The sequence below is a fragment of the Sceloporus occidentalis genome, unplaced genomic scaffold (assembly GCF_023333645.1).
Source record: "Sceloporus occidentalis isolate IW3139 unplaced genomic scaffold, rSceOcc1.0.p SCAF_9, whole genome shotgun sequence".
Lineage (NCBI taxonomy): Eukaryota > Metazoa > Chordata > Lepidosauria > Squamata > Phrynosomatidae > Sceloporus > Sceloporus occidentalis.
Genome location: NW_028316989.1, coordinates 9,663,470 through 9,680,933, shown reverse-complemented (window position 1 = coordinate 9,680,933; position 17,464 = coordinate 9,663,470). Strand labels below are relative to the sequence as shown.

The 17,464-nt window shown below is 40.3% G+C and overlaps 1 protein-coding gene across 7 annotated transcripts in view; it reads left to right on the top strand.

Moving 5' to 3' along the window:
- LOC149306854 (homeobox protein PKNOX2) overlaps positions 1–17,464 on the top strand; it is a 262,919-nt gene that overhangs the window by 39,418 nt on the left and 206,037 nt on the right. For all 7 annotated transcript variants that reach the window (XM_089537725.1, XM_089537722.1, XM_089537717.1 and 4 more), the window contains exon 2: positions 5,703–5,794. The gene's annotated coding sequence lies outside the window, so the exon portion shown is untranslated. The remainder of the gene's footprint in view (positions 1–5,702; positions 5,795–17,464) is intronic.

Sequence of the window (17,464 nt, the reverse complement as noted above, 5' to 3'; positions counted from 1 at the left end):
GTAAAAGCCTCAGGAAAAAATGTGTTTTATTTTCTTATGCAGTTTTTCTTGACAAGCACACTTTTTTTTTTTTTTTTTGCGGCTTTCCCCAATACAAAGTTTTCTAATCAAGAATTGCATTCCAAAATTCAGAAAAATGAAAAGGATCTGTCTCTGTGTTCTTATCTACTTGTTTGTCTGGGAAGTGTGACTCAGGTCAATTTCACTTAGAATGAAGAATGGGTGAATGTACTTAATTCCAGAGATGGCCCAAGAATTTCTGCTGCCTGAAATAAAGGACAGCACACACACTCACACATGGCTCTAAAAGAAAACACACAGACACACACACACACACACACAAGTTATTAAAAGTGCATAAATGATCTTCCTGAAAATGACTTCTAAGAGATGTCAGTTTTCAGGGGTTTTTTAATCCTGCTTTTCTGTAAGAAGTATCCAAAGCAGCTTACAAATAACAGAGAGAATAAATCACAAAGAATTGGCACAAAATTAAAAAAACAGGCCAGCAAGCCACATAAAAACAAAATGTGCATTAAAACAAGTAGAGCAATTTGAGCAACAGTGGTAAAAGCTTAAAAGGCAGTATTAGCAGTGAATTCAAATTTAGAAAGCTAGCTGGAATGAAACATAAAAAGGTCATTGAGTACTCATCTGAAAATAAGCAAAGAAAATAAGCAAAGAAGGAACATGATGGGACTTGGCTTAGCAGGGTTTTAGGAATCTTGGGGCCCTGGACAGCTTTGTCATGGAGCAGGATGAAGCAATTTAGATCTTTGCCTCCACTGCATTAAGACAAACGTCCCATTCAGGAATATTTGGGAAGGCGGTGGGCTCTTTTACCATTAAAGACTTTTAAGCAGCACTCGAATGGCCATGAGTCAGGGAGGCTATAGCAGTGGAGGTCCTGTATTGCCAGGGCATTGGACTGCTTGTTCCATTCTTTCAACTTCAAAATCACATTTTGGTGCGTACCCAGATTAATGCTGTATCACTTACATGTTTCCCTCACTTATTAATTCCTAATATTTAGACAAACTTTCTATACTAGTTGGTGTATATTCTGCATGTGTGTACACTAGTGTGACTGCCAGGTGGTTTGCCTGCTTAGATATATATGCATATCCACATGGTGTTCTGTGGTGGTTTGATTCCTGAAAACCATGTGAGATGATGGACTGTCAAAGACTGTGAATTTGGGTATGCTAAAAAGGAAGCAAAACTAACAGATTTATCCATAAGTGTCTGACTAGTGTGGTCAGAGTATGGGAAAAAGAAATAACAAGTAACTTAGTCACCTGTAACTAGTTTTCTTTTTAAAGGGATAATTATTTCTAATAATGTTACATTATCAGTGTAATAAGAAATGGTTTCTTCTTGCTTTCAAAACTTACTTTTAAGGATATGTTTAGATACATTTTGACAAGATTGTCTGTTGCCATTTACTTTTCATGAGCCTTTCCCTTCCTCAGAACATATGTAATACCAAGTACTTACAGAACTTGCTTGGCCCTCTTTGCGCTATGTTTTCTTTTCCTTAATCTTAAGGGAGGGATGTTCTTCTCAAGATATTTAAACATTTCTGTGAAACTTGAGGTTCCTTTTAGCCTCTTGACACCTCCTTCATGTCATGTTGTCAAGAGCAGTGGCTTGGGTGAAAAGCTCCTTCAGGCACTAACTCTCTGCAGGCTCAGTGCTTTAAAAATGGTCAGTTAACCATTTAATGCAGAAAAAGATAGCAGCTGAACCCACAGAACAGTTTAGATTCAATGCAAGCTGTTTCTCAAAAGAAAAGAGGAGGAAAATGGCATGGAAGCTAAAACCCCTGTTTTGAACCAATCTAAGATTGGTGTAGATAAGTTTTAAGGGGCTACAGATCAAAACGTCCAAGTGGATTTTCTCACTCTCTGACATGGACTGAAGTCTGAGGATTGAAGACCAGAGCAGGGAAACAAGTCTCAGAGAGACACACTCTTTGTCTCTGTGTTTAACCTCTTTCCAAGTTGGGGGCTGCTTCCTAAGAGTGAAGGAATGTCTCTGGATGAGGCAAAACATGACCTCAGTGCTGTTCTGGGAAGGATAAAAAAAAACACCCAAAAAACATGTGCTAGCAAAGGGCAGAGGTGAATGTGCCTGTTAGGCACCGATAATGACTCTCAGATGGTCTTGATACTAGTCATTCAAGTATAGATAGTTTGTTGTTGTTGTGTACTTCAAGTCATGTCAGACTCCTGGCAACCATAAGGTGAACCTGTCATAGGGATTTCTGGGGTTAATAGTATGTGGTTCATCCATAGTTACTCATTGGGTTTCCGTGGCTGAGTGGGGAATCATACCCTGATCTCCAGAGTCATAGTTCATTGCTGAAAAACCATTATACCACACTGGCCTCTTTCACGTCTAGATGGTCAACATCCATGGAAGTTGCACAGTACTCACAATTGGCGGGGGGATGTGTACCAGTTTCAGCCATTTGGGCAGGTTTCCATTCTGTTCAGGTAGACAAGACAGTTAAACACTGATAGCTCTTATCATTTCCTTGCCAGCAGGAGGCAGGGAATGAGGCTTGATTTCCAAAACAGATCCACGCTACCAGTCCTACCCTGGAAGACTCTGTCAAGTGACATCTTTCCTGCCTTTTGCATCAAAGTCTAATATTCATATTTATTAAGCATAACTCGTAACAATGGATGGTGCCATTTTTGCATCATACAGATCCATACTTTGGAGAGTCATTTAATGTCAGCATATTCGGATAGGAAAGCAGAGATACCAGGGAAAAGTGTAAAAGCACAGCATCTTCTCACCAAAATTCTGTGCCATGAAGGTAATGCTTATAATTTTGTCTGTCCCCACAGCCGTATTTGTCCACATACATCTGGAGGTATGAGTATACAGCTAAGTGGATTACACTGATTCCCACTTATATCAGTTTAATGCATGTTCATCCAGAAGCTTTCTTTGTTCTGTTCCCACAATAATTTATTAATGTTGTTACTTTAAAAAAACACACCTGTATCCAAAATATAAATTTAAATACACAATGAAATGCACCTTTTTGTGCACACATTCCCCCTGAAATGTGTATTTCAGTGCATACTTGATTGCTTTTTTTTTGAGCCAAAAACTATCACAAAATTAAGATAGTTTTATAATTCAGGGACAGGCCTTTACCATTATGCAGAAAGAAAAGGCCTTGTTAGGCAGATGTTGAAGGATGGCAGTTTTTAATTTTCCCTTTGTTGTTTTGGCTTGGCTACTGGTCCAGGCAAACAGTCAATTAAATTCCAAGACTGTGCCATCTGTGGAGATACTCTTTCTCATACTGTGGTGCCAACATGCTACAGTACTGGCTTTCTTACCTGAATATGGGGATTCTTGTCTGGTATTGTGAGCAAGCGAACTACTAAAAGACAGAGGTGAAACATCAAGACCAATTATCTCTGCAGGCAGTTGAAGAATGTCGGCCTAGAAATTGATCCAGTTTCTTTCCTTATTTTTTTTAAAAGGGTGCACTGCTGCTCACCATAATCCTTTCTTTTTCTATTATTGTTTGTTCAGTCATAACATTTCTTAGACAAATAGCTTTAAAAGAGTGAGATAGAAACTGATTACAGACTGAGCATTAGCAAGTACTAGAGAAATGTCCTGGCATTTGGGAAGAGAGTTGTAGGACAATCGGATGTATAAGGATTTGGAAATAGTGAGTGGGGCGGGGAAATGTGGCTTGCTTCTTTTTCATGGGGGAGCCATTGTAGATCAGGAGTGAGAAACAATCTTCCTTCTGCTGGCTTATCAGTGGCTAGTTTAAGTTTTTTCATAATGTTTGGCATCCTGGTTGGACTTTTCTTAGTCTTTTCATCAGTGTGTTCCGCTGTAGTGTTGACTCCTGACTAGAAATAGCAATGGGGGAGTGGGGTTAATTTATAACAGTGATGGCGAACCTATGGCTCGCGTGCCAGAGGTGGCACTCAGAGCCCTCTCTGTGGGCACACATGCTGTCACCCTACCACAGAGATTGCCAGAGCTTCTTACTAGAAAGCCAGAGGGATGTGGCACTTTGCAATAAATAATTGAAGTCTGGGTTGCAGTTTGGGCACTCAGTCTGTAAAAGGTTCACCATCACTGGTTTATAATGACTGCAATGTGCTCCTTTCTTTCCTGCAGCCATTCATTGGTTTTCTCCACTTGTGGCAGGCTACTTCCATGTTAGTCAAGCACTCCATGTGAAATTAGTCTGAAGTTTAAGGCACTATCCAAGGTACCTGTTTGGAGGACAGGGCTCAGCAACATAGGCCTTGTCTGTAAGTGCAAAAAGGTTCATTTCCTCCAATGTTTCTTGCTGTTTGGGTGATGCACGTCCCAACCTTGATCTTGTATGAGCAGTCCAGATTAAGTCCGGCATGGAGTAAAATAACAAACGTGTTGCTCTGGATCTTCTGGGAGGATCTGGAGCCCTGCATTCCTGTGCCACAGCAGCTTTCTGGATGGGTGTTCCACAGGGCCAGCAGACATGCACCTAGCCATTCGACCATCTTTGCACACCTCATTCTCACCTATGAAGCAAGTGACCTGCAGTGGCAGTGAGTGGGCTGGGCAGCTCAGTGGGGTGTCCATGCAGACAGCTGGATTTACCATGCCAGTGACAAGGAATCCACTAGCAGTTTTTCTCTAAAATGGCCCAGGAAGCCCCCCCTCCAAAAAAAAAAAAAAAAAACCCTTGGTAAAAATGTCCACATCCTCTAGAGAACATTGGGGAGCAAAAACGTTTTGATTTTTTTTTCCAGGAATGAATGCAGCCTTCCAAGTTCTCCTATAGGCCTAATAAGGCCTCTTTCCTCTCCACCATTTCTCACTCCTGACTTAAAAGGAGTGCATGTGTTAGGAAATATATAATTCTCTTCCAGATTCCAGAGAGACACTGCTAATGTAGAGTTTGGGAAACTTTGGACTAGTATAACTCCTCAAACTTTCTGCCAACAGAGCCTCTGGGATGCTGGGATCTGTGGTCCAAAAATGTAACTACTCCAAGTTCTGAAAGTCCATAAAAGCTCCTGTTGTGATGAACAGAACTCTTTGGGGGGTTCTGCACATTAATTTCTTTGGGGGGGAAATAGATGCTCCAAACTGGGTTATAGGGACATATCATCTGATCCAGCTTGGAATTTAATGTGTCTGCTGTTTTTAAAAGTAATGAGTTGTTAGTCCTTAAGTTGTGAGATATATTACTTGACTAATCAGTAATCACTACAGTTATTTTTTTAAATCAGTAATTTCTAAAGACAGAAAAGTGGCCAAAAATCCCCCCATTTTGGTGTAATGAGTAAATGTTATGTGTTGTACCAAAAAAGGAACAATATTGTCAGTTGTTATTTTATTTTGTAAAAGGTATATCATTGTGTCCTTGTTAACTCCAAAAGTAATCTGTTAGAGATAATATTGTTACCTTTCATGTATTTTTAGCCATGCTTTGGTTTGACTTTGTTGTGAGACAGTTTCCTACGTCTGCATGAGGCTCTACTTTACAACAAGGCCAAGATTTGACTCTGGGATTTCACTATGTATTTTTATGCTGGTTTTTGAATTAGCCTCCGTTGGATTCTGATCTGAACACATTTAAAGGTGTTTTGTACAGTAGCCTCTGTCAAGGGTTGTTGTTGGTGATGTTGAAAGAAAGGTCTCATTTCATCTCTTCTCCACAGGCAGCAAGGTTATTGATTGCTCTCCATATGCATATGTTCCTGATCTGGAAAATAAATTTGGGAGTGCAAGCTGTTCTGTCACCCATAGAATGGTATGTACACCTCTTTTCCTTAAATAAAGACATCCATGCCTAGGTCTATATATTTACCAATGCCTACAGCCCTAGTCTGTGTTTGGGATGCTCATATTCCATGCCAAAACAAACAAACTGAAGTATGATTAAAGCACTAATTTCTTCTTTCTACCCATCTGTCCATCCATTAATATATATATATATATATATATATATATATATATATATATCCATTTATTTTGTTGAAACAGTATAGTTTGTTACAGTTATTTATTTATTCGTTTGTCTATTTGTAATATTTTTATCCAGACCCTTTTATCATCAAATCTTGCAATCATAAAGAGAGAAAACAAGATAAACAATTTAACAGTTATGGATCCAAATCAATGAATAATTCAACAAGATAAAAACATATTAAACAACTCAATAATTTATTTATTTATTTAAAAATAAATTAAGACCCAAAGTCTTTGATAAAGAGCTGTGTCTTGACTTGGGGCCAGTTGGGTCTCCAAGAGGAAGGAATCTTACAAGTGGGGTGCGGTGCCACAGCTGAAAATGCCCTTTCCCCTGCCCTCTTCTGTCATATTCCCCTTACTGGTGAGGGTCTGTCTGGCAGATACTAGTGCTCAGATAGGCATATATAGGAGAAAGCACTCCTTGGTGTAGTGGTTTGAACATTGGACTTCAACTCTGGAGACCAGGGCTCAAATTCCAGCTTGGCCATGAAACCCACTGAGTGACCTTGGGGAAGTCACACTCTCTCAGCCTCACAGAATGGCAATGGCAATGAAGAAACATGCCAAGAAAACCCCATGATAGGTTCACCTTCAGGTTGCCATACACTGGAAAAGACTTGAAGGCACAAAACAACAAACTTCTTCAACTATAAAGGCCTTAAGCTATTTACATATTTGAGTATCATCTCTAGAACCTTGAATTCAGACTGGAAGTGAACTGGGAGCCCAAGTAAAACTTACTCTTTATCCTTATGCACTGGCTAATGTTGGGTTGCAGCTCCCATAATCCCTCTCCTTATGCTGTTTAGGATTGATAGAAGTTGCAGTCCAACAACATCTGGAGGGTTACCTGTGTTTGCTTTCAGCCCCATCTGACACCAAGCACATAATTTTGCAGATCTCGCTACTCTCGGTCACTTTCTTTTCTTTCTCTATTGCAAGAGGCCCAAACAGCTCTCCATCTACCCGCCTCCACATGCTGTACTGGCAAGTAAGTTCAGTATGAAACCTTCAAGAGGTGGAACAGGTTTGTTCTTATACCTTAGAGACCACTTAAAATTGCTTCTTCAGGGGCATAAAGGCTGTAGAAAACCAGGGCTCCAATTGACCTTTTCTTTCACCGATCCATAGAACAGGAGAAAAATGCCAATGCCTCCTTTGCCCAGAGGGAATATAATTTGAACTTCAGAAGCTTAGCAAAAAAGAAGTCTAGCAGTCACTAGGCATTGCTACTTCAAGGTTGGATTAAAATGCATGGTAGATCCATAGAAGGAATGGTGTTCTGGGATTTCACACTTCTTTCCCAGAGTTTTTGTTTATGTAAGGTCTAATCTGCACTACAGAAATAATTTGGTTTGGCACCATACTGCCACTGCCACTGCCATGCCTCAGTGTGGATGGAGAAGGCTAAATATCTTACAAAACTACAAATCCCAGAAATTCCATAGCACTATACTGCATTATTTTGGCAGTATAGATTAGATCTAAACTTCCATTAAAAAAGAAACATGAGTTTTCTTAATAATAATACTAGCCCAATAACACTTAGCAATAATTTGTAACAAATACTGAATTATAATTCATTATAAATACTTAGTGGTTAAGATGCCAGTTTGATGATCATAAGGTTGGAAAGTTGGCAGTTTGAGGACCAAGTGCTGTGCGATGGGGTGAGCGCCTGTCACTAGTACCAGCTTCTGCCATCCTAGCAGGTTGAAAGCATGCAAATGCAAATAGATTAATAGGTACCACTTTGGTGGGAAGGTAAACAGCATTCTGTGCAGTCATGCTGGCCACTTGACCACAGAGTCGCCTTCAGACAATGTTGCCTCTTCAGCTTAGTTACAGAGATGAGCACCACCACCCCGCAGTCCGTTACAATTGGATATTCATGTCAAGGGGAAACATCTACCTTTATCTCACCTATATTATCTTACAGTAACCCTATAGAGTAGATGAACGGTATTCTCCTAAATTGTAGCCATAGGGCTGGTTTAGGAGAAGAGATTTGGTCCACCATGAGACCCCAGGGGAGTGAGCTCATGGCACAGTTAGAATTGGTCCAAGTTCTGTTATAGTAAAAATGGAAACATTACGTCCACCTCCCTCTCCTCTCAAAATAATGGGCCTGCTGACTTGGAGAATAAGCTTTGCTTATGCTCACTTTGGAAAATTCATACACCTCCCTGGCATGCATTTTTGTGCCCAAAAAGTATCGCCATCCTGAACTATGGCCTCACTGATAGGTAGCCATCTATCCTCTGCTTTTAAATGCCTGCAGTTAAGGTAACCCATTGCTTAAAAAATATACAGTAAAATGGTGGTTCCCCGTCTTTGGTTCCCCACATATTTTGGATTTCAGCTCTTCATATCCCTGACTAGCTAAATTAGGCTGGGGCATTTGGAAGTTAACCTCCAAAACCACAGGGAGGATCAGAGTTTGAGAATCATTGGTCTGAAGAAGAAGAAGAGGAAGAAGCCACTGCTTTGTACTGCAAAGCTGAGGTACAGAGTAGATAGCCAAATGGTGGTGCTGATGACTTCCTTGGCTTTCTGCCACAGTATTCAGGGCAGCATGCTTGGGATTTCCTGGCAGCCTCATACTTACTTTGTTGTGGATCTTTGAACTGGGAGTATTGCCATCACAGAAAATAGTTTCTTATGCTGCCTTATTAATGATACCTGCTACATGGGAAGGAAACCCACCCATCCCAGATCTTGGGATCTCAGATTGATATCCAAAGAGATGTGATACTTCAGAGAGCTACAACCACTTGGAGCCAGGAATACTTGGCTAAACGAACCTTTGAACAGAGCATTTGCAGGTTCATATTATTGGCTTCTCTATTTTCCTCTTCTAAATTTCACAGATCTCATGCAGAACATAATAGAATAATACGCTGTTACTTCTATTACTGCTGGGGTTTGATTTCAGGACAATGGGGTAGTAAAATGATGCTCCTGATATAAAATGGCAAAATCAAGTTTTGCCTTTTGGATTTTTAAAATCTATTTTCAAGCTGTTGACCGTTGAATCTGAGGATGCAAAATCTTTGGATAGGGAGGGCTGACTTTAATATATTAAACAGTCAGTACACAATCAAAGTCAAGATAGTAAAGCATTAAGATTTGGGGAGGGGGGAACCAGCTCCATTAAAGGCTGTATGAAAAAGATGGAAAGCCTTTTTGAATACTGCAACTGATGGAACAAACTGTGCATGTTTCTGAGGATGTTGTATAAGATAGGGGCTATCATGGTGAATTTGTAGAATGGCCATATGTCCTACAGGAGACTGGTTGGTTGGTTGTCTCTTTGAAGGGCTGTCTGGTTGAAGTCAAGTGAGAAAGAAACATAAGAACCATTTAGCATCTAGACGGCAGGTTGAGATGGCACAGAGATCATCTGCACACAGTTTTCAACACTGATTGCTTTTTCTGTTTAAATCCTAATAATTATTACTGATTTTACATGTATTCATGTTAGCATATGCACGTTTGGTGCAAATTTTAGTTAGCACCCAAGTGGCTAACTTTGGACTTGATGACTCTTAGCTCCAGCCAATTTTGCAATCCTAGATACATTTCTTCCCCTAATCTTTTAGACATTTCGGTCTTAGCCAAGTAATGTGAACTCTTTGGTATTTGAGCTCCTTTTCAAAAACGGCCCAAACCAAGCCTCATTAGAAGGGAGAAAAAATAGCACGCTGCTAAATCTGTTGCAGTATTTTGGAGCTACTTGGAAGAACAATTTCACACATATTAGCATTTCCAGAGCCAAGTTGTGTTTACTAAACATGACACAATAGAGATTTTTTCCCTTTTCTTTCTTGCATTTCTTAGGGTGGTTGCAATAATCTCATTGCTTGTTCAGTTGCTTTTATGACTGTTTAAACTCCACAATTACTGATGAATGTTTGCCTTACCCATGCAGCAGTCCCACTGCAGGAATTTCTGAGACAAACAGTGGGACACTGAGGGACAATGACTGTTTAGTCTAACATCATCCCACTCTTCCCAGCAATCAACCCATTTAATTAAAACCAGTCAGCATAGTGTAGTGACTTGAGTGTCCAACCAGGGCTTTGGAGACCAGGGTTTGAATCCCCACTCACCCATGTAAGCCAACAGGTTGACTTTGGACAAGTCACACTCTCTCAGCTGCAAAGGAAAGCAATGGCAAACCTCCTCTGAATAAATCCTGGCAGGAAAATGCTAGGCTTAAGGCAGAGTTGATTTGAAGGCATATAACCACAACGGTGTTTGATACTCTTTCAAATTACATTGTCTCTTCAACAGTTCATGGTATTTGAAGAGTGCACTGCATACATGTTGCATAGGAGGCTGAATGTGGAAAGAAGAGAAGAGATGCAGCAGATCAGGAGCAAGTTAGACAGGGCAACACATCCCAATTGTATGGGACTACAAATCCTTTCATCTCCAGCCGTTGGTTCAACTGCGTGAAAGTGTCTGATTAGATAAAGTGACTTAAAGAACACTTTGAAGGAGCCCTCCAAAAATGTGTCACTTGTGGGCAATGGTGTCACTCAAAGTGTTGTATACCATTTGCTTTATGAAATATTATTTTTTAGTGTTCATGCTAATAGTGAACATAATGGATAATCAACATATTAAAATACCTGTATGAACCCCAATGCTAACATAAATGCACTAGATTTTGAAGCTCACTAACTGTGACGGACCAAAAGGAACGGCTTTCCCCCCACCTCCCCACCAACATAAAGATAAAAGCATCTCTTATTTTGAATGTGATTTATGAGTCTTATGCATCTTGAATAACTCTTCTAGAATCCTCTTTGCTGTGCTTTTTATGCTGGAGAGAACATCTGAAGGCTTGAAAGACTTGAGAAAAGCAACACTTTAGAAGTGAGGTTTGAAAACATTTCACAAGAATGTACTGACAAGCTTTCCAGGATAAGGTTACATGCCAGGGTCGGACAGAAGGAGCTTGCTGTTTTATCTTGGGAATAAGACTCTTAGTAAGCAAGGAATGTTTCCAGACTCTGACAAAATATCTTCAGTGCTGAGGATGGAAATTAGAGAGATGTTTACATCATAATGGTACATTCTAGGGTTTTGAAATCCCAATGAGAACCTAGATTTCAGTGTTTATCACAACTGCATGCTGTTTCTATAACTGCATGCTGAAAAGACCTAGCATTCTGTATTTTTTTCCGGAAAGATCAGCTCACCCCCACAGTAAATTTCAACTGGGACTGAAGGCACAGTGTTGCCAAATGGAAACACAACATCTTTCTCAGGGCTCATCCAGTCCAGCCAAAATCCCCAGGATTTGGTGGGAGTTGTTGCTGCGCTGTTCTCTCTTTTAAAAGTCAAAACAACATAGTTCTTGTGTTGGTCCATTGATTGGTGAATTACCAGGGCAAACTGTGATATATTTTTTATCCCAAGGGGGGTGGGGGAGAAGTTTTAAAAATGCCAGGGCATTAAGACAAGAGTAAAGTTGCATGTCTGGCCCCATTGTCTCCCACTCTCCCTGTACCTCTGTGTGGTTGTTGTGATGATGCCTTAAATGGAGAGACATGATCTTTGGCATGGAGCTTCTTCTCTGACCTTCCTTCTGTGCATGCCCAAGGCATGCCCAAGGAAGGAAGGAAGCCCTGTCCATAGAATATATTGAGGAGGAAAACAAAAAGAGGATGAAGCCCTGGTATATATTGGGCATATCTGAATGTTGAAACAGAAACATCTCTTCTAAGTCATGCTACCTGAGACATAGAATAGTCCATCAAATCCTGGGGCTTTTGGCCAATCTGGATGGCCTCAGGCAGATGCGAGGAGTGAGAAAGGGACAAACTGGGACAAATCACTAGTCTGGAGGAACTCCATTTCTCTTTTGAATTTCAAAAAATGTCATAATTCTTTCTACACAAAATATGAGGTAGGTCTTTAGGTTTGCTTTCTTTTATATAGCTATATCTACACACACACACACACGCACGCACGCACACACACACACACACACACAGAATATTTTCAAGCTGTGGATAGTTGAATCCATGGACAAAAATCCACGGATACAGAGGGCCAACAGTATCTTCTTCTTTTCCCAAAGGATATTAACCTAAAAGGTCTCCCAGAAACTCTAGCCAAGCTGACTAAGAGTAGAGCATTTGAGGAGTGGTGGTCCATAATGTCACATACGCCAAAGATTTCCCAACCTTGGTTTACTTCTTGAAGTCTTGCTCGGTCACACTGAGAGTTCACATTAACATTTGTTCAGCTGCTAGACTGCAAACTCCTGTGCTACACGAGGGCGAGGGTTTAATTTATGACACAGCTGCAAACAAGGCTTTTGTGTCTCATCAGATAAATACTTTGGTGTGAATAATTCTGTAGCCTAGTTGCATCAAGTGTCTGCAGTTTCCTTCCTCTCTTTTTGTTTTTTAAGGCTCATCATCAACTCTTCTAACTGTAGCATGATTAATGATGAGGTCTACTGATGAGGGAGCAGTGAGGTAAAACAATGAGGTTTTCATTATGCAGTTGATCCTGCAAGGGTAGAATAATATGGAGAAGCAGAAGTGACTTGGATTATCATTGCCCATGGAGGCTCTTTGGTATTCCACTAAAATAAGTAACTAGTACTTTCACAGAATCATAGATCGGAAGAGACCACAAGGGTCATCTAGTCCAACCACCGCCCATGGAGGAAGACACAACTAAAGCACCCTTGAGAGATCCAAACTCTGTAGGTAAGGGCTATCATTTGTATAGTATTAGCTACAGTATTATCTAGATCCATTTCAGTCTGGTTTCAGGCCTGGCTATGGGACTTAGGGAATTAAGGGAACGAACTTATATCCCACTCTTCTCCCAGGGCCGTGACTCAGGGCAACCTCCAACATTAAAAACAATACAATTAAAAAGATGCAAAAATAATACATTAAAATAATATTAAACTACTACAATAAAGTAAAAAAGAAGATAGAAATGTTTAAAATACATTAAAATAATAGAGCATCCCAGGGCATTCTTTAACAGTTTTCTGTTTTGAATGCCTGTACACATTTCTTGACCTTATCAAGGCTGAATCATGATAGTTGTCTTTAAATTCCGTCTTCCTTTCGTTTGTGTCTCTTTAAAATAAACTTTCTAGTAGGTGTTTCTACTGAAGTAAAAAATCATTGCATACACTCCTGGAAGGTTTTTTGTTGTTGTTACAAGATGCTTGGGAATGTTAATCATTATCACCATATAGACATGAGAAAAACCCTCTACATAAATTAATGTTACCTGTAGATGAAGTACCAGGTTAAGAAGTGTTTCTTATCAAGAAAAGGGGGAAAATCAGTCTGTCATCTGTGTGCTAGCTATTGCATTTTTGAGTAATGATAGACAATTATTTTCCTCCAGAGTTTGAAAGAGTGATCACACCAGAAAAAGTATTGTTATATATGCTCATTCTTTTTTCATGTCTGTAGACTAGTTCTGCTTTTGTAGTGTTTTAAATATATTTTTGACCAGATCAAGAGAGACAATAAATAAATAAATCTCTACACCAACTTGATGTCCTGCTGATGTGTTATTCTGAACCATCATCAAGTATGAATCATGGTGGTTAGGGATGATGGGAGCCACAATCCAACACATCTGTGGAGCCTCAGGTTGAGGAAGGCTGGGCAGAAGCAAGGAACCCATGGCTCCCATTATCCTTCAACATTCACTATTCTGTCTGAAGCTGATGGGAAACAGAGTTAAAGTTATTGTTTCCCAAAAAGTTAGCAGCCTCCATGGCTATAAATATAACTGAAAGTTCACAGTTACACTATGGATGAATTGGAGTTATCCTTTAAGTTTCAGTTGTAATATAAAATAGTTACATCTTCATTATTGGAAGAAGAAGAAAAAATGCACAATAATGCTGGCACAGTGGAAGACAGTAAGAAAAGAGAAAGACCTCATTACAAATAGATAGACTCAATTAACGAAGCCACAGCCCTGACTTTGCAGGACCTGAACAGGACTGTTAATAAAAGCATGTCTTGGAGGCCCCTCATTCATGGGTCATCATAAACCGAAGCTGGCTTGATGGCAACTAGCAACAATATCAACCCAATGAGTTATCTATAATTAATTCCTTTTCCAGTAATTTGTAACGATTGTAACTATTGATTTTTAACAAGTCACGTCTAAGCTCTGCCCATTTCATTGACTTTTTCATCTTTAAGGTTGTTTTTACAGGTCCAAAGGCCATAGAATACAACAGTTTTCATCTGTGACGTGTCTCTCTAAACCAGGGGTTCTTAACCTTTGACTCTTGGAGCCCTTGAGAATCTCAAAGTAACAGGAAGGAAACTGAAGGAGGGAGACAGAGAGAAATCAGTTTATCTTTCTCTTGCAGTTCAGCTTCAAGAGGTTTGTGAACTGGATGCAAAAATAACCCCTGGTTTTTCCCACTCCCCCTTTCAGTTTCCTTCCTGTAAATTTGAGATTTGTTTTTTCTCTGAGGAGGAGGTTTATAGATCAGATTCTCAAATATTAAGAACTGCTTTAGAGATCTTCAGTATATGGAGAAAGACCAGATAATGTGTTCTTTCTAGCCTCACTGTTAATGTACTAATTTGATGTGACCACATAGAAAGCCATAGAAAGTTGACCATACAGTTGGGTTGATTTCCTTCTTATGACACATCTGCATTTGATCAGAATCCCAGAGGGACAAGTTCTCTTCTCCTCTTTGCCAAATACTGAAGTAGTACATCCAAAATAACATACAGTTGGATCATACTTTGGCCATGCAGAAAGGCTTTCTTTCCTTCTCTGGCCCACTGTTCTCTCTCCAGACTTGCCTGCCAAGGAATTAGGTTTCCAGGCTACATACCAATGCTTCACTTGCACTACGTTTGTTACAGGGCTAGAGAAGCTCTGATGAAGATCTCATGCTCTATTCCGGGCGTTTTTTGTTCTTTGTTGCCTCGGGGCTGGATCTTATGGGTGTTACTACAGCTGTGCATGTCGGTAATGATCCTTGCTCTAAATATTTCCGGTCTGCTGTGTTCCCCAGAGGATCTTGTGAGCTTCAGCTGAATGAAGTCTCCTTTATGAGTGATTTAACGTGGTGTAAGCAATCTGCATGGGCTGTATGTGTGAGAGGTGGGGAGGGGGAGAGCAGAGCTGCCGGTGGTATCACATTATTTTATTAGAGTTTCAAAGCTGATATTAAGTGGACATGATTTCTTCCCATGGACCATTAATTTTGTTTTATTGCTGGCCTGATGGCCATTATCCCTTCTTGCCAATACATTCCTCCATTAGGCTTGTACAATTAACAAAATATGAGCTGTTGAAGGTGTTGCTTTGAACAATGGGTCACTGAGAAGCAGGACTGGGAGTGTGTGTGGGGAGGGTTACAGGAATACTCTGTGGCCATGGGAGGCTAAGTATTGGATGTTGTTATGTGGGGGTAGTAGGAGAAAAGGTTTGCCTCCCTTGCAGGCCAAGTGCTGCCTTTCGTCAGATGCTTTGTATTTGGAGGTAGATGGAGAAAACGCTAAAACAACTAACATGCCAGTTATGTGTCAGTAATAACAATAATGGGCTACATGCACAGTTTTTCCTCTGAAAATGGACTATTTAATTAAAATATGTAGCTCCAACATAAAAGTACAGCTTCTACTGATTTTCATTACAGTGTGTGTGCAAGGCAGGGGACACTAACCTAGATGAGGCATTCCATTTTGTGATCCAGAGAAGAGGGAGTGCCAAAGTGCTGTTTTTGATACTGCATTTTTATTGAGTTCTTGCATTTTTCTTCTCCAATTAATCTAGGGGTCACCCTTAAAAAATAACTTAATCTAACCAAATGCATGGACTATTAGACCAATGGTGGACAAAGTACAGCTCAAGGCTGTTCTTGAGGCTCTTGAGCCCTCCAGACCCCCTTTTCTTTTCTCTTTTCTTTTTTTAAATGGGAGGGCTGGTTGAATTGCTTCTTCTAGAATTCTGCCAGGAGTGGCAACAGGTTGCAGGACCTGTCAAAAATGCTCTCTGTCCCCAGAAAGGATTGGTGGAAGGAAGGGGTATGCGCCATCTGTACCCCACACCCCCGAAGTGGCTGGAAGCTGCTCCATTTGAATTGTCTATTTTGGCCTGAGATTGGGGAAACTTAGTGTCTACCATATTTTCCTTTGCCTTGGGCAGCAAGATATCCAAGGCTTCCCCAATATTCACATGCATGAAATTTTTGATACAGGTCAAAATTTAATGTACCCTTTTGTCTAGAATTAAATTCCCTGTCCATCTGAATTGTTTTCCAACAATCCAACAATCCTAGAAAACTGAGAGCTTCTTGAGTTTTCACATGACTCTTACCTTTTTATTCTCTTCAATCCCTCTTATTGGCTCTTCATTTACTGGTGGAAATCTCTGAATCTAATGATATAAATGGTATAAAACCTATACATGCTAAAGTCAGCCATAAAACAAAATTCTACTCTAGCAAATGCAGCTATAAAACTAGTTTTACTATTCAAAGATATTGGGATATGAAATGAAACATGAAATATAAGGACCAGATCCACTTTGTTCTCACTGTAGCCCCATGCTTCTTTTTACCAGCTGCAATTTTAAGATGAAATTCCCTTTCTTGTAAATTGAGAGTGTGGGTAACAATTGGACTTAGAGTTCTTTCTTCACAATCTTGATTTGGCTATTCAGGTTGGGGGAATGAAAAGAGCTGGGGGGAAGGGTCAATGGATTCACTTTCAACCACCCATCTAAGGGTAAGCTCCACAAATGTAAGAGCAGCTGGTATGCACTGAAATTGTACGGGACTAAAAATAGCATGAGAGAAATCAGGCCCAGCCTCCAAGGATTTTGCTACCTGAAGTGAAGGACAAGATGTCACCCCCTGCAGTTTAAGTACAAATTCAGATCTCATTGAATGTTAGTTCAACCCTGGTAACTAGGGAGAGTTTTCAACCATACCTAAGACTAGATTAGCAGGAAGGACTGGCTCAAAACCATGATGGTGTCCTTCACCACCCAATTCCATCATTGGAAGCCAGTTGGCTTGACAGCTTAATATTATTTCAACACTGGTGGCAGGACAGTGTCTCCAATGTATTCTTGAGCAATAGGCTAATTTAGAAGGTGCAAGGCACAAATTCTGGTCTTCAACAGCAGGCAATGGCCAGTGGGACAAGAGAGGAACAGGCCAAGGAAGGCCACTGGCACTATCCCCCAGCATCTGCCACCTGAGGTGTTCACTTCACTCTGCCTATTCAGGATGCCAGCTCTATCTGGTATCCTAGTCTTTTCTTGCTGTTGTCAACTGTCATCAAAGGTTCAACCTACAGCAACCCTATAAATGAAAGACTGCAGGTCATTAACAGCACTGCCAAGATCTTGCAAACTGAGGGCTGTGCCTTCCATCTGTAATGGGGTCATCCTCTTTTCCTATTGCCTT